Source organism: Rhinatrema bivittatum, chromosome 2, assembly GCF_901001135.1.
Source record: "Rhinatrema bivittatum chromosome 2, aRhiBiv1.1, whole genome shotgun sequence".
NCBI lineage: Eukaryota > Metazoa > Chordata > Amphibia > Gymnophiona > Rhinatrematidae > Rhinatrema > Rhinatrema bivittatum.
In genome coordinates, this window is record NC_042616.1 from 254887635 (window position 1) to 254911707 (window position 24073).

General features: G+C 41.6%; 1 protein-coding gene across 1 annotated transcript in view; it reads right to left on the reverse strand.

Annotated features, from left to right (window-relative positions):
* The window catches only part of RBMS3 (RNA binding motif single stranded interacting protein 3), a 1783971-nt gene that overhangs the window by 1462150 nt on the left and 297748 nt on the right, over nt 1-24073 (reverse strand). The window lies entirely within an intron of this gene.

The following is a 24073-nucleotide window of genomic DNA, read 5'->3' on the forward strand; positions in this document are numbered from 1 at the left end:
TCAGAGCAGAAAAGTTAACGTAGGCAAGGCAAAACATGAGAACAAAACAAGTAGAACTGAAGTCAACAGTAATCAAAATAAAGGGTCCAATGATACAGATCCAAGGACCTCAAGAAGAAAGTCCAAAACTGGGATCCAAAAACAAGACTCAAGGGTCATCACGCGGAAACTGTTCACCACAGAGGCATACGATCTCCTGCGACGGGCGATCACCCAGGTCAGAACCAGAGCACTGGAAACAATAGCTCTCTGCCTCCTTACAAAGCGCCAGCACTGCAGGTACGCTAAACCCCCTAAGTGTGACAGCTCCTTTTCTGGTAGGCACCCCGCCCTTCAGGCCTCTTCCCCAGACGGCAGAGTGGTGAGAAATCTATCTGCTTCGTCCTTGGAGGTGATAAAAAGAGTTTTATTGCCATGCTGAACCCGAAGCTTAGCAGGATACAAGAGGGCAAACCAAATGCCCCTCTTATGAAGCGCTGTGCAAGCCGGAGCCAATAACTTGCGTTGCGCTGCGGTGCCAGCAGAGAAATCGTTGAATAACAACAGCCGATGACCGGAGTGCTCCAGGACATCCATACGGCGGTAGGCTCGTAGAAGCTGTAGTTTATGATCCCAGTTGAGGATCCGGGCCATAACCGGGCGCGGCCGCCCCTGGCCTTCCCGCACTGGGCCCACTCGGTGCACCCTTTCACATTGGAGGGTCCCTTCAGCTAAGACCAGGCCCACCTGCTGAGGGAGCCAGCTCTCTACAAAAGCCTTCAAGTCAGCCTCTTTGACTTCCTCAGATAGCCCAATAATTTTTAGATTATTTCTCCGTCCCCGGTCCTCCTGTTCCTCCACTTTTATCAGTAGCTCTTTTTGTTTCCCCTGCAGCTCCGCCACGTGGCGTTCCGAGGCAGCCAAGCGATCCCCCAAGTCAGACAAAGTCCCTTCCGCAACATCCAGGCGCTTGGCATGTCACTCCACCGCCGTTTTGATCTCTTCCATCGCCGTTTGCAGGCGAATCAGGCGGCTGTCCAGGGCATCAGTCACGCTCTCAGATATTTTTCGCAACGCGTCGTCAGTGATCGTGGCCATTACAGGTTCTGCAGGGGAAGTAGTCGCCGCCATTTTGGCCACACGCGGTCGATGCGGTCTGCGCTCAGCTTTCCCCCTGTTGCCTGTCCTGCGCATCCCCCGCCGAACAACGTTCAGCGGCCTGTGCAGGAACCGTTCCGGTCGCTAGCCCCGAGGAAGAGAGGCCCGTTAAAAGGCAAGTAATCAATGTTTAAGACAAAAATAGGGAGCGGGGCCGCGGAGCTCAATCCCCCTGCTTCCGCCTCGTCTACGTCATCGCCGGAAGTCACCCCAGTAGAGCATTCTAATAGACTTCAAAGGATGGGCCAACGTTTTAATGGTAACTTCTTTACTTCGTTTGAAGGGTTTTCGAGAGAGGTTTTATATAACCAATGTCCCTGTTTTTCAATCCTTGAAACTCAAGGACTAGGCTTTCTGTGAGCCTTTCAAATCAGTTAGTAAAAGAGAACTTACAGATTTTCAAAAGTTTAACTTAAATACTCCTGGTAGTAAAAGCTTGATAACCATCATTTATATGATGTTAACAGATAGAAACTCTCCCTCTTTAGTTTCAATTATGATTGCTGGAGAAAGGGATCTCAGATTTAAAATTAGCAAGGAAGGTTGGGCTGATATCTTCTTTAGCATGAATAAAGTGAACTTGATTTTGGGTTTAAGATTTTTTTTTGAAAGGTACTTTACACGGTGAGGCTGTTTATAATGGGGTATAAGAAAGATCTCTTTTGTTGGAGAGGATGAGAAGAGCAGGGTAATATTTTCACATTTAGAGGACTCCAGAGGTCACAGTGAGTGATCCAGGCTTAGAATTCCACAGCTCCATTTTCCAGAGGCACCGCAACCTTTTCAGTAGAAGAGGATCAGAAGGCTCATCTGCTTACTGTTCCCAGCATCCCCAGGAGAATACTCCAGAGGTCACAGCAAGCAATCCAGTCTTAGAAATCCAAAGCTGCAGCTTCCAGAGGCCCTATGCCTTTTGCAGTAAAAGAACAGAAGGCTCATCTGCATACTGTTCCCAGCATCCCCTGGGAAAGGATTCTAGTGGTCACAGCAAGCGATCCAGGCTTCAAACTCCACAGCACCAGCTTCCAGAGACCCCGCACCCTTTGTAGTAGAAGAGGATCAGAAGTGGTATGCAAATCTCAAATCTCAGTCCATGGAAAGAAGATCAACTTAATAGTAGTTGAAGTATAGCTTTGGGAAATCTTAGGACTTAAAATGTAGAGAGAGGTGAAATAGTGGAATTTTTTTTTTTTTTTTTTTTTTTTTTAGAGTTTGTGTGTGTCTGAGATAATAATCAAGCCAGAGGGAGTTAATTCTAGTGTCTGTCTTTCCCTCCCACCTACCTCTAGCTCATCCCTTGATTTATAGACAAGAGACACTTTCTCATTAAAAATCAATCAGACTCTTACCTAAATCATAGTATTGCACAAGCCCTTATTGAGAGTTTAATCATACCAGATTAGTGAATACACCTATAAATTTAAAGTAGTCTAATTCCAACTCCCATAGCAACCTAAACTTAACTAGAAACTAAACAAAATTAAGATGAAGGCAGCAGTCCAGCAGCAAGAGGGGCACTTTCCAGTCTTTTGCATCGTGTCATGTATGATTTTTACCCGCCGGTGAGAGATTATATGTGTGCACCCGGTGCAAAGAGCTCCTGGCTCTCAGAGAATGAGTCCAATCTCTGGAGGCTAGAGTGGTGGACCTAGAAGAGCTGAGGCAGACAGAGAAGTGCATTGATGAGACCTTCAGGGACATAGTAGCCAAGTCCCAAATGTAGTCTGGCAGCCCCAGTGCTGCCTTGGATCAGAAAGATCTCCCAGTTGGAGAGCATCACCCTGTTGTAGCAAGAAGTGATCCTGTAGCAAGGATCTGCTCTCCAGGTGATGCGTTGTCCTCTCGCATTGAGTATGAGCCTCCAAGGACTGCTGTCAAAGAGGTAAGAGTTAGGTCAGCCATCATAGTTGGTGATTCGATTATTAGAAATATAGCTGGGTGGCTAGTGGACGTGAGGACCATCTGGTAACTTGCCTGCCTGATGCGAAGGTGGTGGACCTCATGCGTCACCTATATAAGATTGTAGACAGTGCTGGGGTAGGAGTCGACTGTCATAGTATATGTGGGCACCAACGACATAGGAAAATGTGGGAACAAGATTCTGGAAGCTAAATTTAGGATTTTCGGTAGAAAGCTGAAATCCAGAACCTCCAGGATGGCATTCTCTGAAATGCTCCCTGTTCCATGTGCAAGTCTCCAGAGGCAGGCTGAGTTCCGGAGTCTCAATGCGTGTATGAGACGATGGTACAGGGAAGAGGGATTCAGTTTTGCAAGGAACTAGACAACTTTTTGGGGAAGGGAGAGACTTTTCCGAAAGGACGGGCTGCACCTTAACCAGAGTGGAACCAGGCTCCTGGCACTAACTTTCAAAAAGGAGATAGAGCAGCTTTTAAACTAGAACAAGGGGAAAAGCTGCTAGTCACTCAGAAGTGCATAGTTCGGAGGAAGGTATCTTTGAAGGATACTAAAGAAACAGAACACATCTTCCGGCAACAAATTCCAGAGCTTAATTGTGCATTGAGTGAAAAAGAATTTTCTATGATTAGTTTTAAAAGTGCTACTTCCTGCTAGTCCTTCTATTATCTGAAAGAGTAATTAACCGATTCACATTTACCAGTTCCAGACCTCTCATCATTTTAAAGTCCTCTCTCATATCCCCCCTCAGCCATTCCTTCTCCAAGCTGAACAGCCCTAACATCTTTAGCTTTTCTTAGTAAGGGAGACATTCCATCCCCTTTATCATTTTGGTCACCCTTCTCTGTACCTCCTTCAGTGCAACTATATCTTTTTTTAGATGCGGTGACCAGAATTGTACACAGTACTCAAAGTGGGGTCTCACCTTGCTTTTAAAGTTCCAAAATAGTTCAGTCATATTCAATACATGGCATACCATGGGCTCAAAGCAGCTCCCTGGGGCCTCCCTAATTCTTCTGAGCCCTGATCCTTTGTACTATTAGGAAGCTATGCTCCCCGGACCCAGAATCCTTTGTGGCCCTGTGCGTTAAGGTGGACCGGGGCAGATAGCTCTAACCTGTGTTTTAAGGTAGTTTGAGGGATTTCTTTGTATATTCCCTCATAGTACCCTAGATGAGCCTTCAGCCTTGCACCCAACCCAATTAATTTTCAAGCTCATAGACTACCATCCCCTCTTAGATTTTCATAACTGAGCTCAACAATCATGATGATTCCACTACCACCCCTTCCACAACAATACTGTAAATACTCATAATTGAATATCATAGTTTTCAATATTAAACTTTGTTTCATATATAATACAAAAATGTTTCAGAAATGATAGCACAGTATCTGCTGAATGTGTCATCTGTAATATTTGGGGATAAACTGCAGAAAATATCAAGAAATATATAATTCAATACCACATTGCCTTAAGGTAATCTCTGAAATTGTCTTAGTATCACTCACTATACAAAACAATTTTCAAATTATGTTATCACCTTAGTAACAGTAAAACAAACTCCCTCCATTAGCCAGTAATTTTTGAAGTAATTTAAAAACTTGGATGCTATATCAAACCTAACATATTAAAACAGCATTAACTCCCAGAACTCAGCAACCCTACCTATGAAAATGCAATACTGCAAACATTAATATACACCAGATTTATGAACACCAATACACATCTTATTGGGAAAACAGGATGGACTACTGAAAATTCCTACACAGAGCCTACACTTTAGCAGAGGACCTCACCTTTGTTGTGCAAGCAGAACATGATCCTTATCAAATCCAGAATAAAGTGGCCACACATTGGAAAAAGAAATATGTAGAAAAAACTTAACCTCTACTTTGCTCTACTCTCCACTCCAGCCTCAGCCCTCCCCTCCTGTTTTCTGCATTCTGTCTGGGAGGGGAGGGCTGAAGCAGTAAGCAGAGCAGCTGTTTCTACTGCCTAAGATATTGCTTACAAAATTGTAGCACTTTAGGTGAGGGCCTAGTTCATTTTATGGAAGAACTGGCCTTACCTTTAACACCAGGACTGATACCATCCATCTGGTTAACAGCACTGTCTCTTATTATGCAAATAAGTGAGATCTTCACGCCTCCTCTCTCTCTCTCGCTTATGAGTTGAAAGGAAGATTTTAAGAGATACTGGTGACCCTATCTCGATTGATTCAAAGGCTGCAATGACTCAGGAAAAGAGGGAAAAATAGGCCTAGCCCTCATTCTCTTTCTTGTTGGGGATGGAGTCTTTGGAGCTGGAGTCTTTTTGAAAAGATCAGAGTTTGCCTTGAAATGTTCATTCAGCCAGTCTACAAAAGAGTGGACCAAGATATTTCTAGGTATCACCACCAACCTCTTCTGGGGATTTACCTGGTCTTGACCTCTATTTCTACCTTCTGTTTCCATGGGTCTCTGCTCACTTTCTGCACGAGCCAAATAATACAGACACTATTCAGATATATTCATTTCACACAACCAGACATGGATAACCACTAGTCTTCATTTTGCCTCAGATCTTTTTCTATGAGGGAACAAAAAGCAGAACTTTCAACAAAATTAAATGTTGACTGCTATCCCTACGCCTAGTATATGACATTTTAACATTGGGACACACTCTATCTTGAACCCAAATGCTTCTTTCACTAAGGAGAGCAACTCAGCATATCCAAGCCTGCTGCAGTCTGAAATCTTTGACCCGTTGTCTCAGCCCACTGCTCTATAGAATTCTGATCTTGTTCTGCAGCTGCAGTTATTTATTTATTAATGTAGAAAAATTTTTATACCACTTATCTGAAATTTCTAAGTAGTTTACAAGAGTACATTCATAAAAACATTAAACCATTTCTTCAGTTCGGTATTCACTAAAGAAGACCCTAGAGAAGGACCTTCGCAAATAAACAACTGTGGATGGGGGTGGAGTAGATAAAATTCCATTTACAGATGAGAATGTCTGGGAAGAGGTAGGAAAATTGAAAGTGGACAAGGCCATGGAGCCAGATGAAGTACATCCCAGGATACTGAGGGAACTCAGAGATGTGTTGACGAGTCTGCTTAAGGACCTGTTCAATAGATCCCTACAAATGGGATCTACTGAACTGCAAGATTGGAGAAGAGCTGTGGTGGTTCCGCTTCTCAAGAGTGGGAGCAGAGAGGAGGCTTGAAACTACAGGCTGGCTAGTCTCACCTCGGTGTTGGGAAAATTAATGGAGAATCTGCTGAAGGAAAGGATAGTGAACTATCTACAATCTGGAGGGTTGCTCGATTAAAGGCAGCATGGATTCACCAGGGGAAAGTCGTGTCAGACAAATCTGATTGATTTTTTTGATTGTGTATCTGGGGAATTGGATCAGGGAAGAGTGCTCGATGTGATTTACTTGCACTTTAGTAAATGACTTTTGATATGGTACCAGATAGAAGACTTGTGAACAAAATGAGAAGCTTGGGACTGGGAGCCAAGGTAGTAGCATGGATTGTAAACTGGTTGACTGACGGGAGACAATGTGTAATGGTAAATGGAACCTACTCTGAAGAGAGAAGGTTATTAAGATATGTGCCATAGGGATCGGTTTTGGGACTGATTCTGTTGAATATCTTTGTGAGTGACCTGGTGGAAAGGATAGAAGGTAAATGTTGTCTATTTGTGGATGATACTAAGATCTGCAACAGAACGGACACGTCTTAAGGAGTAGAGAGAATGAAAAGTGACTTAAGAAAACTTGAAGATTGGACAAAGAATTGGCAGCTGGGATTCAATACCAAGAAGTGCAGAGTCATGCATCTGGGGTGCGGCTATCCAAAAGAGATTTATGTGAATGGAAGTGAAAGACTAATGAACACAGACTGGGACAAGGTCCTTTGGTGTGATAGTGTTGATGAGCTAAAGATGGTGAAGCAATGTGACAAGGCGATAGCTAAAGCCAGAAGAATGCTGGGCTACATAGAGAGAGGAATAACCAGTATGAAAAAAGAGGTGATAATGCCCTTTTACAGGTCCTTGGTGAGGCCTCACCTGGAGTACGCGTTCAATACTGGTTCCCATATTTCAAAAAGGATAAAGTCAGGATAGAGGTGGTCCAAAGAAGACTGACCAAAATGGTGAGAGGTCAACATTGGAAGACTTATGAGGAGAAGCTGATGGAGTTGAATATGTATACCCTGGAAGAAAGAAGATGCAGGGGAGATATGATACAGACCTTCAGATAGCTGCACAATTGTCAAACCTTTCCATTGGAAAGAGGCCAATAGAACTAGGGGTCATGAAATGAAATTCCAGGGAGGATGATTCAGAACCAATGTCAGGAAATATTTCTTCATGGAGAGGGTGGTGAATGCCTGGAATGCCCTTTTGGAAAAGGTGGTGAAGACAAAAACAGTCAAGGAATTCAAAGGCGCAGGTGATAAATACTGTGGATCCCTAAAGGCTAGAGGTTATAAATAAAGAAAAGAGTACATGGGGATAACTGTGTGTAATTTGCATTAAAAAATAACAGTATCAAGGCTTAATGCAACTCCATCATTGCTCTCTGCTTCAATGGCAGTGAGTGAGAAAAGGGAATTGGATTCAGACAGCAACCAACAAGGGCCCGAATTTTACGGTATGGGGAACAAATAAACACGGGGGTAACTAGCTGTTGAGGCGCTTACTAGCCTTAATCATTAAGCCTGATACTTTTGATGCAATTCCAACATTGCTTTCTGCTTTCACAGCAATGGTTAAGGGAAACTGGATTCAAACAGCATCCAAGAGCCCTGACGTTTACGGTCTGGTAAACTGATAAGCATGGGGGTATCTGCACAGTGCAGCAGATACTGACATAAGCTTGCTGGGCAGACTGGGTGGATCATTTGGTCCTTTTCTGTCATCATTTCTATGTACATAATAAATTGGACAATGTTAATAACATATATAAAGATTTAAACAATATTAAAAACTTAAGCTATACATGCTGCCAATTACCTTATTCCTCTTCACTGCCTGCTCCTATTTAGTTCAGCCATTTTAGTGTTCCTTGGAGTCATTTTGATTTAGATTCAGAGCAGTGAGGATGTAACTTTTCCACTCTCTGGTGAGGCCTCCCAGCCTCTTTATATTTTTTAAGAGGTTCCGCTCTGTGCGCACCCTGCCAGATGGTTGTTCTGTATTTAGTTGCAGGAAGATGGATTTTTGTCTGATTCCCTTTGAGGCAAAAGGGTTCTCATCCCAGAGACCTGACGACCTCTGAGCCCCTCTACTCCCTAGATGGGGCGAGCACCAGTGACAGATTTTCTGAGTGAGATTTTTGATGGCCAAGATATATCCTGACTTTTTTCAAAAGGGAATTTTGCTTAAGCCTTGCACCCTTTGGAGAAGGATTCCCCCCCAGGGACACAAAGGACAAGGGCTAAAAAATTGTGAGCATTAATCTATACCTTAGATGGGGCAAGCACTAGTGACAGAAAAGCAGCAGCCACTGAGAGACTTTTCAGAAAGCAAGTATTTGGATTTTGTTGTGAGAAGTCTTTTGACTCACCCTCTCCACAGGGTTCCAGGGCTGGGGTCCAATATTTATGCGTTCCCATGTTTCAGAGACTTTTCCTGCCATAGAAGTCACCAGTATTAACTTCAAGAAGTAAAGGATCAAGATTCTGGGAGTTACTACTCAGATCTCCCCCACATGGGACCAGGACGGGCTGCATAATCGTGAATAAACTGGACTCAGGTAGGACTTTTCCCTGTTCAATAAGATTCCCGTTTGGCCCGCTGGGAAAACTTTTGTGCACTAAAATTAGCTTTGCCCAGATACCTGAGTGATAAAGGACACCTACCCAGAAGAGAAAGAAACACCTTTGTACATCAGTCAGCTGTAATTTCACCTTTATTGAAAAATGGACTTTGATTTAATTATTACAGAATCAGTAAACATTTAACACCCCAGTGCCTTGTCCTGCCTGGTTTGTCCCAGCATCTCACACCCTGGGGTGCAGCAGCTGACACAACACAGGGATGACACCACCATCTGGGCCATAAGCAAGAGCTTCCCCTCACAAAAAGAATCCACCCTTGGGAGAAAGAGAGTAAAGACATGGGAGAAAGAAAGTCGTGAATGGAAGGAGTGCTAGCCGGAGAAGCCCTGAAGAATAAACAAATTTGTGTGCCCTTGGGATTAAACCCCCCACTAAAGATTACACTTTTAATTACCTTGGGACTTAAGGATGAGCCTGACTGTGATCAGACTTTGAGCCTTCTGGTAAAGTGCCCTGTGACGGTCAAACTTGCCGGGCAATCACCTTGGCTTTTCAAAGAGGTCTCTGCTTTATCACAAGACCCATTAGACTTCCCACATGCAGAATAATGGGCTGCAGCATGAGGATCCTACTGCTGCATGCCAACACACCAACATGAAGACTTGGGAAGACGAGCAGCAGAAGAGACCCTGGGAGGAAGGAGATATCACTTGAATTCTGTCTAAGAATGGATTTGAACTGATAAGCCAGAAGGTGTAGCTCTACCCAACATAATAGAAGCTGCTATTAGGTCTCATATTGGTTGTTGGAATATCTGTCCATCTGCTTTAACTTATGCCATTATCTAAGCAGAAAAGTAAGTGAAAGGATAAAGCATGTCACAGAGGAGGTGGAAACTGGTATTCATGAGATGACAGTGGAGACTTTCATGGAAATGTAATTGGCAGCAACCAATAGGAAAATTGCAGAGCTCATTTGTTAAAGTGCAATGCAGTACAAATTTGAACCAGATTTATCAATTAAAACATCACATTATTTCAATGAGGGAAACACTTGCAGAAAACTGCAACAGTTTATGCACTGGAGCAAAACTAGCACACCACTTTTAATAAATAAGCCCCTGTAGTTTATAGAAGATGAAGGTGAGCTTATGGAATAAGCACAGAGGCTCCCTAGTGCCAAAGAAGAGCGAAGAAAGCCAGAGATCAACCGGGATAGGGGCCTTGCACCGAGAATGAAATAGAGCAGACTCAATGGAACTAATGTTGCTCATCTGTTACCATATTCTGTTTGTGTCGCTGTGCTTAGTATGATGGACAAAGACTGAAGAATTCCTGAGACATTTATTTTAATTCACCATGCTATCATGGCCTCTCTGTGCAACCTTGACAAATTTGATTCCCTATTCATTTCCAAATATCTAAAAAAAAAACCAAAAACCCAACAACAACAACAACACTGCTCCTTCTCCTGTGTGGCTAATGTTATGCTGTCCAAGCACCATGGAACAATTACTTTGATTTATATTCAATCACACTTTACAATTATGATACTTCAGAAACATGTCAAGCTATCTTCCCCAGAGGTGGCTGCTCACATGTTTCTGAAGTGCCATAACTGTAAAGTGTGGTTCAGTATAAATTCAAGTAATTGTTATATATAGTAATATACCCTTGATGTCAAGGGTTACAGTTTGATTTATAGTAACTACAGTAATGTGATACCAAGTCTCTTTGAAGGACGCAAAGACAAAGTACATTATACAATGATAAACTGTCATTGTTCATAGTTGTGAAGGCAAAAGCTTGATACCTTGCAGCCCTTACTCTTGGTGATTTCTGTCAGTAATGTACCACATCACAGTTATCTGCTTTCATTTAAAAAAACAAAGTCTCAAAATATACTGGCTTACAATGTCATAATTTTTAGATAGAAAAAATTTTACTTACAGTAAAAAAATCAAACAAATTTTAAATATGTATAAATATATGTGTGTGTGTTTGTGTGCATGTATATATGTGTATTGTACTGCAAAAGGAAAATGCAGTAGTACTGCTTTAGAGAGCTAAAGCGTGAACAGCCACGCTGAAGCATGATGAAATCTGCTGCATAATGCAATCCACTGTCCACTTTCATTATCTGTTGTACTAGAAGAATTTATAGACTAATGAAAGAGTCGTTGCATACATTTTTACAAGTATATATCATTACATATATCAGTCCTATGCACTGTGGATGATAAATCTGCTGTAGAAACCTTACTAGGAAGCCAAGATGCCAATTTTCAAATATTTTTTTTTTGTATATAATCTGTTAAGCAAATATTTATTTTATTTCTGTTGAATCGACAAGACTAGTTTTCTCTAATTTTCAATCAATTCTGTGCTATGAACATTCCTATTAAAAATCTATGCATTTAGAGGCGGATTTTAAGAGCCCTGCTTGCCTAAATCCGGGCGGATTTAGGCGAGCAGGGCCCTGTGCGCCGGTGCGCCTATTTTACATAGGCCTACCGGCGCGCGCAGAGCCCCGGGACTCACGTAAGTCCTGGGGTTTTCAGAGGGGGGCGTGTCGGGGGCGGGCCCGATCCGCGCGGCATTTTCAGAGCGTTTCGGGGGCGGGCCTGGGGGCATGGTTACGGCCCGGGGCGGTCCGGGGGCGTGGCCGCGCCCTCCTGACCCGCCCCCAGGTCGCGTCCCGGCGCGCTAGCGGCCCGCTGGCGCACGGGGATTTACGTCTCCCTCCGGGAGGCGTAAATCCCCCGACAAAGGTAAGGGGGGGGGTTTAGACAGGGCCGGGCGGGTGGGTTAGGTAGAGGAAGGGAGGGGAAGGTGAGCGGAGGGTGTTAGAGAATTCCCTCCGAGGCCGCTCCGATTTCTGAGCGGCCTCGGAGGGAACGGAGGTAGGCTGCACGGCTTGGCACGCGCCAGCTATACAGAATCGGTAGCCTTGCGCGCGCCGATCCAGGATTTTAGCGGCTACGCGCGTATCTACTAAAATCTAGCGTACTTTTGTTAGCGCCTGAAGCGCCAACAAAAGTACGCCAAATCGCGCTTTCTGAAAATCTACCCCTTAGAGGATAACTTTAAAACATGCGCGAGTGTGCCCAAATATACAGCAAACACATGCACGTTTTTTTATATCGTACATGCAAAATGCATGCACACCCTATAAAATGCACATAAATCTACCCAAGAACATATTCACATATAAAAAAAAAATACAAGACATATTTTAAACATAACCAGATAAATTTTGACTTATCTAAGTGGTGAAAAATGTCTGGCTAAGTAGCGCTGTTTAAGACTTATCCGATTAAGTAAGATTGCCAGATAAGTTAAAGAATAGCATTACTTAGCTGGATAAGAAAGATAGATGGATAACTAGCATTTGAAGGCTTAACCGGCTTTTACTTATCTGGGTAAATAGTGCTTTTTAAGACTTATCTGATTAAGTGGTGGCTTTGCTGCCACTTAGCTGGATAAGTCAAAATGTATCTTAATATGCAGCAGACAACTGTTGTGTGTGCATATTTGCACTCCTAATTTTAATTATTTACACAAAGAACTGTAACTTGCATATTTTTCTACTTCTTAGGTTTTACACATGTAAATTCTCAAATTTAATAACATGCTTGCTTGAAGGAAATTACCAGTTTTCCCAGTCTATCACTAGGTCAACAAGACTACCCTGGCTATAAAGAATTATATTCTGACTTACACCAGATAATTAGCAGCAGTAAATATGTGCAGATAACAGTTTTTTTTGGGTTTTTTTTTATTTTATTTTTATTCATTTTGATTCAATACTTCAATACAAATTAACATTTCCATATACATTCTTTTAAACAATTCTTAATACCAGAAATCATTCTTTCCATATATTTCCTTTACTTAATGAATATATTTTATAAGTATAAGTAAGAATTGAGGGCGTGTAAAAAGCGTTCAAAGGAAAAAGAAATATTTCCACAATCACAACATTATTAACTCGCCGGTGATGTCTGTGAACTTTACCTACTCAGCATCAAACCTTAATCAGCTATCACATAAGGGTGACCATCCAAAAACTTACGTAAATCTAATGGATCAGAAAACACATAGGGGCAGATTTTAAAAGCCCTACACGTGTAAATCCAGGAGGATTTACGTGCATAAGGGGGTTACACGCGCTGGGCCTATTTTCAAAAGGCCCGGCAGCACGCGTAAAGCCCTGGGACGTGCATATGTCCCAGGACTTTTCAGAATGAGTGGGTAGGGGGCGGGACAGTCTGGGGGCATGGCTGGGCGATCCAGGAGGCGTGGCAGAGTACTCCGGCACAGGGGGTTCGCATGCTGGCAGTCGGTCGACAGGTGTAACTTACAAAACAAAGGTCCGGGGGGGTTCTTTAGGGCTGGGGGGTGGGACAGGGATGGGAAGGGAGGGGAAGGAACAGGGAAAGCCAGCTGGTCTCTACAAGGGCACGGCGCGCACAAGGTGCACTAGAGTGCACCCCCTTGCGCGTGCATGTTATAAAATAGGGAGTACCTTTTCAAATCTGTCCCATATTTGTTATCTTTATAGCTTAATAAACATTTACATGGATATTTAACTATGAATTTTCCTCCTCTCCTCTCAACTTCAGCTTTCATTGAGATGAATTTTCTCCTTCTCTTCTGTGTGGACCTAGATAGATCTGGGTAGATCCAAATCTTTGCACCATAGAACAGTGCAAAGAACACCATATCTCTATCAGATATCAAAGTGAATGAGACAAATAACGTTCTTCTCTTCATCACCATGAATTCTGAAGATCGTTCCAAAAATTGAGATAAATTCAAATTTTCTTTTGATTGTATATTTTGTTGATTTTCATATTTCCTTTCATCTCTTTCAGGTAAGTAATAAATCTTATAAACACAGGCAATATTTCTTTAGGCAATTCTAGAATTTGAGTAAGATATTTTTTAAACATCTCTGAAGAGGAAATTACCTCCAAATAAGGAGAATTCAATATACGTAAATTAGAATACTTCCCCATGTTTTCCAAATTCTCAATTTTCTTTAAATTTATATCTTCAACTCTCAATATTTCAAGTTGATTTTCTTCAAGCTTCCCAACTCTAGTTGTTATTTGTTCAATTTTTGCCTCATGGTCATTAATCGTAGCTTCAATTTTATGGAAATGTTGATTCGTTTCCAAAGTTATTTTTGTCAGATTTATTATGGCTGACCCTAGATCTTTCAAGCCTCCCCACAAAGAGTCAAGAGTTATTACCTTTGGTTTCACCGTCGTTAATATTTCCATAGGTTGTTTGGAGGGTTCTTCCCCCTTAGCTGACAAGGTCCCAATCTCAACCCACAGTTTTTCTTCCTCCTCTTCCGTGGCTCCAGCAACATTTCCTGAAGAAGATCCATTATCCAGCTTGGTAGATTTCTTCCCAGCAGCTTTTACTTTCCTTCTCACATCACCGAGGTCTGCAGAGCTCAACTGCTTCTCTCGGCTCCTCAAGCCCTCCCATTCTGCTTCCTCCACGGCTGAGGGCAGGGGTGGGGTGTTTGATGCACTGGGACTCAATGAGATGTCATCAGCCAGCAGATTCGGCGTCCGCTCCTCGCCTACCTCTGCAGCGGCTCCCTCCACTGACTTCGAGTTCACAGTCTGGGCAAAGAAAGTTTCGATTCTTGGTTGAAGCGTTTTGGGTAAGGGGGATGATGTTATTACTTCCCTTACCCTAGCTTTCCTCTTAGGGTGAAGCATTGTTATTAGGCAAAAAAAACCTTCCAGGCAATCCAAGAATCAAAGCGTTCCTGCCATGCTTCTCACGCCGCAGCCAGCTTGCCTTCCATACATAAAGTTATGCCAACAGTTATGCACGTCACTTTCACAGACTATAAAATAACTTATACACATACATGTTGACCCCCACCCTGGAATGCCCCTGGCCTGCCTGTAATCCATCTCTTTTTTTTATGCAAGCAAATGTATTTGCATGCTATTAATTGCGCGTGTATGTTTAAGGTTTATAAAATAGCACTTGTGCAAACATGCATTCTGTATGCACACATGTGCTCATTTTTATGCACACAACTCTTTAAAAATTCACCTTTAGGATTGCTTTTCCTCCTAGCATGACATTTTATAAATGATGATAAACCACAAATTACTAAACAGGCCTAAATAGAGAATGAAAGCAATATCAAAACTGTCAGAGAAGGAAACATGTCAAGTGTATGATATTGTGATAGCAACATATTGTACAGTAACGGTACACACTTTGAGGTACAAGGTGAAAAAATGTGATTATCCCAGCCAATAGAGAAATTCTTCAACATGTTAGTGCTTTTAAATTGGCTTTTTCCATTCCTCCTCCTCTTCCCTCTCTTCTGGAATGTTTGCTTATTTTTTTTGAGTTGATCATATTTTTCTGTTTCTTTAAATCACTTTATAGATGTGAGTGAATATATAGATTGAATACTTCTGCCAATCAGCCTTGCCATGTTAAAAGTAATCAGAGGATTGTAATGAACAAAGCCAAGTATAACTAGGCTATTTTTTTTCTTTTTCAAATGGGCAAAATAAATTGAAAATGGAGCCTAACCCAATTACTCATTAATTTACACATACTCCAGCCCTTCCCTCTATACCCTTTTACCTCAATTGTATTAACACAAATTATGAGTTTGTAAATGCCATCAAATCAATCTAAATCATCTCCATTCTAAATGTAGTCCCTCTTCTGGTATCATCCAGGAAGGCAGGGGGCGGTCACATTCCTGGAGCTAAGTCCTTGCAAAGACCAACAGCCTTGGGGTATGGGTTCTCCGAAAAGGGGGAAAGGATATACTTCAAGGACACAAGGTTTAAGGGGAAAACTCTTCTCTGGGTGTAGTTGCTGCTAAATATGTGTAGGTGCTCAATAAACAAGACTGGACACTCTGGTTGGGCATTCCAAAAGTAAAGTTTATTGCAGATATTCCTAAATGACAAACTGGTACCAGATACACTTGATTTTGGTTACATCCAATTTAATCTCCATTTCTATCTCTCTGCCTATGTACACATCCCACAGTGCTGAGTCCTGAAATAGTCTCACCCTCCAGGGCTTGTAATGAGATGCATCCCAGGTAGGTCGGAATCTCCTAGGTAAAGCAGATGCCATTCTTAGATAATATCTGAGTTCCAAATGAACTTCCGATTCTCCACAGCTCTCAGTCTTCTCAGGGGCAGAGAGTCCAGCGGGGTTCTCCTAACGAATAACTCTTACAAGTTCTCCCCTTCAGATATTAACAAGGATCTTTCAGAATGAAAAGGCCAGGCAACAGGGCAAAACAACTCTCCTCCTCTCGCCACTCTTGTGCAGGAAGGGCCACAACAAACTTCCTCCCGAAATGAAAGACAAAATATATTCACCCATAAATCTCTCTCTCTCTCCACCTGAGTCACGCCATTCATTCACTGGTTGTGAGATGGAACCAAAGACCTCCCTTCCTCTTAATCCTTCCCAGAGGCAAGGGAACTTTCCTTTCTCAAGGCAGTACCAGGGGATTCAGGACAAAAAATGCAAAAAATTCTCAACACACTACAAAAAGACTCAGGCAGCCGCTTCCAGTCATGTTGAGGACCAGAGAGATAGTGCTGCCTTCTTCCTAAGCCTATTGACTCAAGATCATGAAGCCTCTCCTCTGACTACAAACTAAAAATGTCATACTGACTTCTATTTCTGCCTGCTTTTATGTAGACAGGAGCCTCACTGGTGGTGCTGTTAATGAATGGTGGCTTCTCTCATAATTCATAACCATATGTCCTAGGCTATGGCCATTTAGTGAAGATCACAAGGAGTCACCACATAAATTAAAATGATCAGTTTATATTTGCAAATACCTAAAATTACAATCTTGACAGCACTATTATTTCTTGAAGGATCCCCTCCCATCAAGATTCATAATACCATAAATGTATTACTCCTAAAACTGAATGGGGCATGAAATATAATGGACAGTTTTTCAGGAACAGTTGTCATGGTCCTTAAATTGAAAGATATTTCATTTTTATTTAAAAATTACAGCTTAATGAATCCAATACATATGTGCTGACCTTTCTTACTGCACTTTAACCTCTGTTTTAACTGTAATATAGTTCTTTCATGAAAGGTTATATCAATCTACAGAATCTTGTACAAATGGCCATAGAAATAAAAGGTCGGCATCTATGGATCTTTTATTTTTATTTATTTATTTATTTGATTGATTTTTTTATACCATCGTTTGGAGGAACCATCACAACCATTTACAAAAGTAAATTATGTAATAATACTTACATAAATATATAAAACTTACATAAACTTACATAAATATATAAAACGGTAAAGTATAACTAAATAAAATCAAAATACAAAAGATAATAAGTAATAGCAGTAATAAAAAAAGATAAAATACAAGTCAGATAAAACAAAAAAAAGGAGCAGTTAAAATCAAAGGAATCAATAAAAATAAAAATTAATAATATGAATTAGAAAAGAGCAGTTATCTTAATAAGGCTGACAGTTACGTTGTTTACTCTGATTCAGTATAAGCCTATGCCAGATCTTTAGGTCTTTTTAAAACCATTTTAAATCAGCTTGTAAACAGAGTTCTAATGGCAAGGAATTCAAACATGCATGATTCAAAAGAATCATGCATGTTGAAACACTCATGGACCAAATCCATGAAGACTAACACACGTACTGTATTCATTAGTAGTAGTTGACTAAAGAAGATAAACATTATAAAACTAGCAAACCTTTTTAAGATGCAATCCTTAAGGACTACTAATGTTCATGCCTAAGGCAATAAACTGCAATAAAAATGAAGTTCCTTATGTAGAGAAGAACATGACAGGCTATGAATAGAAGATGTATATATATATAGAGAGAGAGAGAATTGATCATTAATGTACTAAAGTGCCAAGTACTACAAGTTCAATCTTCTGCAAGTAAAAAGGATTGATGAGATGTGAAAATAATATATATTATTCTGAACTTTTTGACTTGAGACAGATTTTGCAAATTCTTATTCTACTAGATGAGAAGCCTACCTGAAATGTAAATGTGTAATTAATTCTGCAAATTCATCATAATTAATAAAGATAGGTGTTAAAAGAGTTACAAAATAAATAAGAGTGATATATAGGCATGCCTTTCCATATTAAGATGATGTATGTACTGGCTGAACACCTTCTTTTAAGGATGTGTGTGAATGTTTTCGTGTTCTTGTGAATGTCATATGAATGGCTACCCAATAGGAATTTATCTTTGGAAGGAGGTTTTTCCCATTAGCCCAAATTCTACTGACATTTGGGACATCAACTGAAGAATTCTAAAGTGTCCCATAATTAAGAAACCTGCCTGTCCAAAAAATGAATCTATAAGGTTTCTCAGAAACCATCGCTCATTTTAAGGTGAGTTTTACAAGCCTGGCATGCACCAAAATTGGGAGATGCGCGCACACACAGACCAAATTTTAAAAGCCGTCCACAATACCATATATCTCACGCTGTGCAAAGATGTAGAGTGATTTCAAAATGAGGAGTGATGTGGATGTAAACCGCCCCTGTGTGATGGGATCCCCTCCTGCTTTGTCATGGGTGTTCTTAGCCTAGGATTAAATATGGGAGTTCCCTGATGTTACTCACAAGGGGTCTCTGCCAGAAGTCCCCTCTTCTATTAGGTTTATATAATAAATGAGACCATAGCAACTTAAATCTTCCAGTGGTGGGGTGGAAGAGCAGGAATAAAAAAAGGGTATCTATATGTGTCAATGACGATAAGCAAATACATTTACAAAACCAAATATTCTGTCAAGTATTAATTTTTATTATACTTATAATACTATATTAATTTCTAATACTTCTCCCTGTTCTTCTTATTCTAGAATTGGTTCTTTAAAAAACTATGACTAAAAGTAAATCAAATAAGTATCATTTTCTTATTGATCTTTTTCATAAATCATTAAATACATTTCTAAATTCTATAAATATTATGTTCTATTTAAGGAATTGAATGTTTTTCAGGTAATTAAGTTCTTTGGAATGTCACCTTGGTAAGTATCTTATATATTTCTTTCTCTACTTTTCTTTTCTTTCTGTCTTTTCCTCTAATTTCTTTTCTTGTCCTTTTTATATCTACTTGTCTTTGTTCTATTTCTTTTCTGCTTTGATGCATTTTTCTCCTGTGTGACAATGAGGTGATGTGTTCATACACTTACGGGCGGATTTTAAATGCCCTGCTCGCGTAAATCCAGCCGGATTTACGCGAGCAGGGCCCTCGCGCGCCGGTGCGCCTATTTTGCATAGGCCGCCAGCGCGCATAAGTCCCGGGGCTTTTTTAAGGAGGCATGTCGGGGGCATGTCGGGGGGGCGTGCCAAATGATGCGGCGTTTCGGGGGCGTGACGCGGCGTTTGGGGGGCGGGCCAGGGGTGTGGTTTCACTCCGGGGGAGTTCCGGGGGTGTGACTGCGCCCTCCAGAACAGCCCCCGGGTCCGGTCTTGGCGCGCCAGCAGCCCGCTGGTGCGCGCGGATTTACATCTGCCTCCGGCAGGCGTAAATCCATGGATAAAGGTGGGGGGGGGGTTAGATAGGGCCGGGGGGGGTGGGTTAGGTAGGGGAAGGGAGGGGAAGGTGAGGGGAGGGCGAATAAAGTTCCCTCCGAGGCCGCTCCGATTTCGGAGCGGCCTCGGAGGGAACGGAGGCAGGCTGCGCGGCTCGGCGCGCGTAGGCTGCCTAAAATCAGCAGCCTTGCGCGTGCCGATCCTGGATTTTATAAGATACGCGTGGCTACGCACGTATCTTATAAAATCCAGCGTACTTTTGTTTGCGCCTGGTGCGCCAACAAAAGTACGCGATCGTGCTATTTTTTAAAATCTACCCCTTAGCTTTTAGGTGTTTACTTCACTTTTATTCTTCTTCTTTTCTCAAGTCAATTTTTGTCCTGTCTTCTTCTTTTGCTACTATATTATACTGCAATAAAATACAAAGGGAGACTATCTCCCTGACACTGTCCCCTCATCCGTCGATTAGAGTCAGTGAGTTCCCTAGGGTGTAATGTCCATGACATCTTATTGTTAATTGAAACAGACTAAAAAAAAAAAAAAAAAAATAATTGAAATTTCCCTGGCTATTCAAGGGTAAGTCCCTATCAGTGGTTGCATTCAATCTCTCTTGCAAACACTCAAAATTCCACCGCCACTGATGAGTGTTTCTTTGTGCAAATGTCTCCTTTATTCACCCTGAATAACTTCTTGTTGAAGGGCTCTGAACTGATAGAAACACTTTACTTTGGTTACTTAATTTATAAGTAAACTTTACTTCTTAGCAGTCTCCCTTATCCTTAAATAAAGCTTTATATCAGGGTTACTCTAAAACAATGTTTCTTCTCCTTATGATGGTCATTTACACGGTCTCTGCCTTCATTCACATAGCAGCCTATCTTAGCTGGTAAACTAGAGTTTGCAAATCAGCAACTTATTACCTGTCTCTTGTTTGCATCTTACCTTGACTGGTACCTATAATTAAATATTCAATTACATTCATTCATTCATTTCCTTCCCCACTGCCCTCGTCAGTATTATGGTGTTTTTTGTAACTTTCAGGGACTTAGTGACAAGCCACAGAGAGGTGATCCCGCTCTCATCAAAACGCACCAGGCTCCTCTCTTCAAATTCTAAACTTCTTCTGTAGAAAACAAAATGTTTTAATCCTTCCCTGGTGATGTCACTGGGCTGACGGCACCCTAGCCAACTTGGCTTCCTCGGTAACAGCTTTTCTTCCAAGCATTCTGAACTATCTGGAATGTTGGACAGTGCTACTAATCCCTTACTGCTCTCCACCTCCCCAGTCTTCCTACAGATCTCAGACAGGTCCAGGTACTTTTCACTTTCATTTATAAATTTTATTTATACATTTTATAAATGGTGTGGGCAGGGCATGGGCATTTTGGGGTGTGGTCAATAGATGGGCGCGTGAATACTTGCACACCCCGGTACGCGCCAAGGTCCACTGCCGCGTACGTTTACTTCTGCTATGGAGGAGGAGTACGTTTAAACAGCCACTTTGGAGGGGTTTAAAGGGTCTGGGGTAACTAGAGTGAGTGCAGGCTATTAAACTAGGGGAGTTTGGGGGGGCCTAGCTCAACACTGGGTGAACTGGTGGACGAACTATGAAACTGGCCATGGCATGGACGCGCGTCCATTACAAAATACCTTGACTTACACAGCAGAATTGGGATTTAAGCATGTCGAGTGTATTTTATAACATGTGCGCATAAGTGCGTATAGGCTGAAACTCCTCACCCACATCATTCACAGCTGGCATGAGAGCTGGTGGAAAAGTTGATTTTCAGCATCCCTTTCCCAATAGCTGGATGTATCTGTGCTTATCTGCTGTATGTGCGACCACACTACAGAGTGTATTGTAACACTAAAATCCCAAGCTTGCTGTCATACTTCTCATGCTAAGTCTTGGGGTGCTCATGCCACTCTTCTTGTTGCAATTTATTGTCTCTTAAATCATTTTTAATGAGCCATAATGAAGCACAATATGAAAAAAAGCAAAGAATGAAAACAAAACTACATAAAAAAGAACTTTTCAACTGTACATCCCTTAACTACATCGACACTTGTGAATAAAGGTTGAAACATATAAAATGACATTGATTTGCAAGTCATCTTTTCAAACTGATGAAGTTATTAGGAAAAGATAATGCACACCCTTCCACTATTTTCAAGTTGCTTTCACTGACTAATGGAACCTGAGCAATAAGCTCTGGATGAACTGGCACGGATGCCTAATTTACATGTCAATAAATGTGAATTTTAAAAGCCTAGTGCATGCCAAAATTGGGAGATGCGCACCCAAGTTGGGCTCGCATACGTCTACCGAATTTTAATACCTGCCCAGATGTGCCATATCTCCTGCAGTGTGCACATCCCACGTCTATTCAAAAGGGGGCCTGGTCTGAGCGTGGCATGGGTGTTTCAGGGCATGGCCAAGAAATGTGTGCATAAATACCTACATGCCTAGGTATTTACGCACATGGAGGAGGAGATATAACTTAAAAAATAAAAGAAATTAGCCATTTCTGCTGGGTTTAAAGGGTCTGGGATAACTGGGGGGCATGCAGGTTATCAAACCAGGGGGGGGTTTGGAGGACCTAGCTCTTAACTGGGCAAACTGGATGAACTGGCACGGATGTCTGATTTACATGGTAGAATCGGTATGTGTGTGCCTAGGGGCATGCCCACTTAACATTGTGTGCACATGTGCAGGCATCCAGACTATTTTATAACATGCGCATATGTGTGTGAAAGTTATAAAATGGCTGCTTATCTGGTAGCGCACTGCTGTACATGCGCCAAGGTGCGCCTGCACACTGGTTTGAAAGTTACCATCCTGGCTCTTCTGTGCACACTAAGAATAGCTTAAGATGAAGGAAAGCCTTACCATGCACATTAAAGTAGTCCAAGAAAATGTTAGCATAAACATGCTAACATTATTGTCTATGAATGCAAATAAAGGAACATTATAACTATGCAAATAAGAGTTCATGGAATGCATGATAAATAGTATAGAATCCCTACCCTATACTCTATATACTGAGCATTCATTAATAGTGAGCTATTTAGCACCTGCTTTTTACCACACACGTCTACTTAAATGGCTCAACTAACAGCAAGAGAGGGCCTGAATAAAAATGACACTTTTATACTGTATCTTTAGGCCTATGAGGATGAATACATTTGCCTACACTTCTCTTTGCCAAAACAAAAACGACCAATGCAGTAAACCCCATCAGTCTTTCATCTCCCAATAAGAAAATACATTTTCATTGGTCACCAGCAGAACAGGGGAAACATGGAGGAAGGGGCCATAATGATACCAACACATATTTGAGCGCTTCAAAATCAAATCCGCCTTTTTTTTTTTTTTTACACAAGGCAAATATATTTCCACGAAATAGGTTAACAGAGAACAAAAGTATTTGCTGTCATTGACATTATTACTGTGGTTAAAGATCATTGTAGGCATTCAGAGGCTTGAGGCTGAGCAGCAACATGAGCCTCAAATATTCTATGAACTCACCACTTGTTTTGGTTTGAGTTCAGGCTCATTTCCGTGAGCTTTGAGGCATTAGCCGAGTGTGTGTCCAACCATTTCGCTATCTATACTACAGGATTTTCAGAGAGGGGAGAATTTTCAGATGTTGGTGCACTTCTAGTCAGGGCATCCAGATTCCTCTATGGCTGTGGTTCTCAACCCTGTCCTGGGGACCCCTCCAGCCAGTGGGGTTTTCAGGATATCCACAATGAATATGCATGAGAGAAAATTTGCATGTTATGGAGGCAGTGTATGCAAATTTTCTCTCATGCATATTCATTGTGGATATCCTGAAAACCCCACTGGCTGGGGGGGTCCCCAGGACAGGGTTGAGAACCACTGCTCTATGGGTTACCCTCTCCCATGCTCCTATCTCTTACCTTGTCCTCTCATACTTTAAAGACCTTATTGACAGAGAAGACAAATGATTTAAAACAAGCATTCATATCAGTTTTCTACTCTCCTTTCACTTCCTCTCCTGGAGTCTAGAACTCTCCCACTTCTTCACTGACAAACAATCCCCCATGTGCCAGGCTTATCTGTATATCTTTAGATGCAGAAGGAAGGAGCCAAGAGGGAAAGAAAAATAAGCATGCTCAGCTTAGCGTGATCATGTTAATTACCTTCCCATTGGTAACGTACAGACTGCTAGATACTGTATATTGATAACGTGCTTGTGGAAATACTAAATCTTTTTACATCGTTTATGTGACATTGCATTAAATGTTTTTGGTGAATGCATGCTAAATGTTTTTAATGTGAGTTTTACTGCATAAGCCACATAGAGGGAAATTTTATATCTGTGTGGGTAGGACTAGAGTCTGCATGTACACACCAACTTTAGCCAACATTTTCATAAGTTTGCTGTGAAATGCTCAAGTAATTGGCCTGGAAAACATATGGATTAACTCAGACAAAGCTATACCTCTTCAGAGAGTGTTACTCGTGTGGGTTAAATTACACACATATGTTTTAAAATCAAAAGGTATGTGCATAAGTTCCAACTTTGTCCCCTGTAACGTCTCTCCCCAGCTCACATAAAAGTGCGGGTGTACTGGGTTACACACATACTCATATACATTGAGGCCCTGCTGATTTTGTAACAGCTGTTTACATGCAGAAAACCGTGTTTTAAAAGC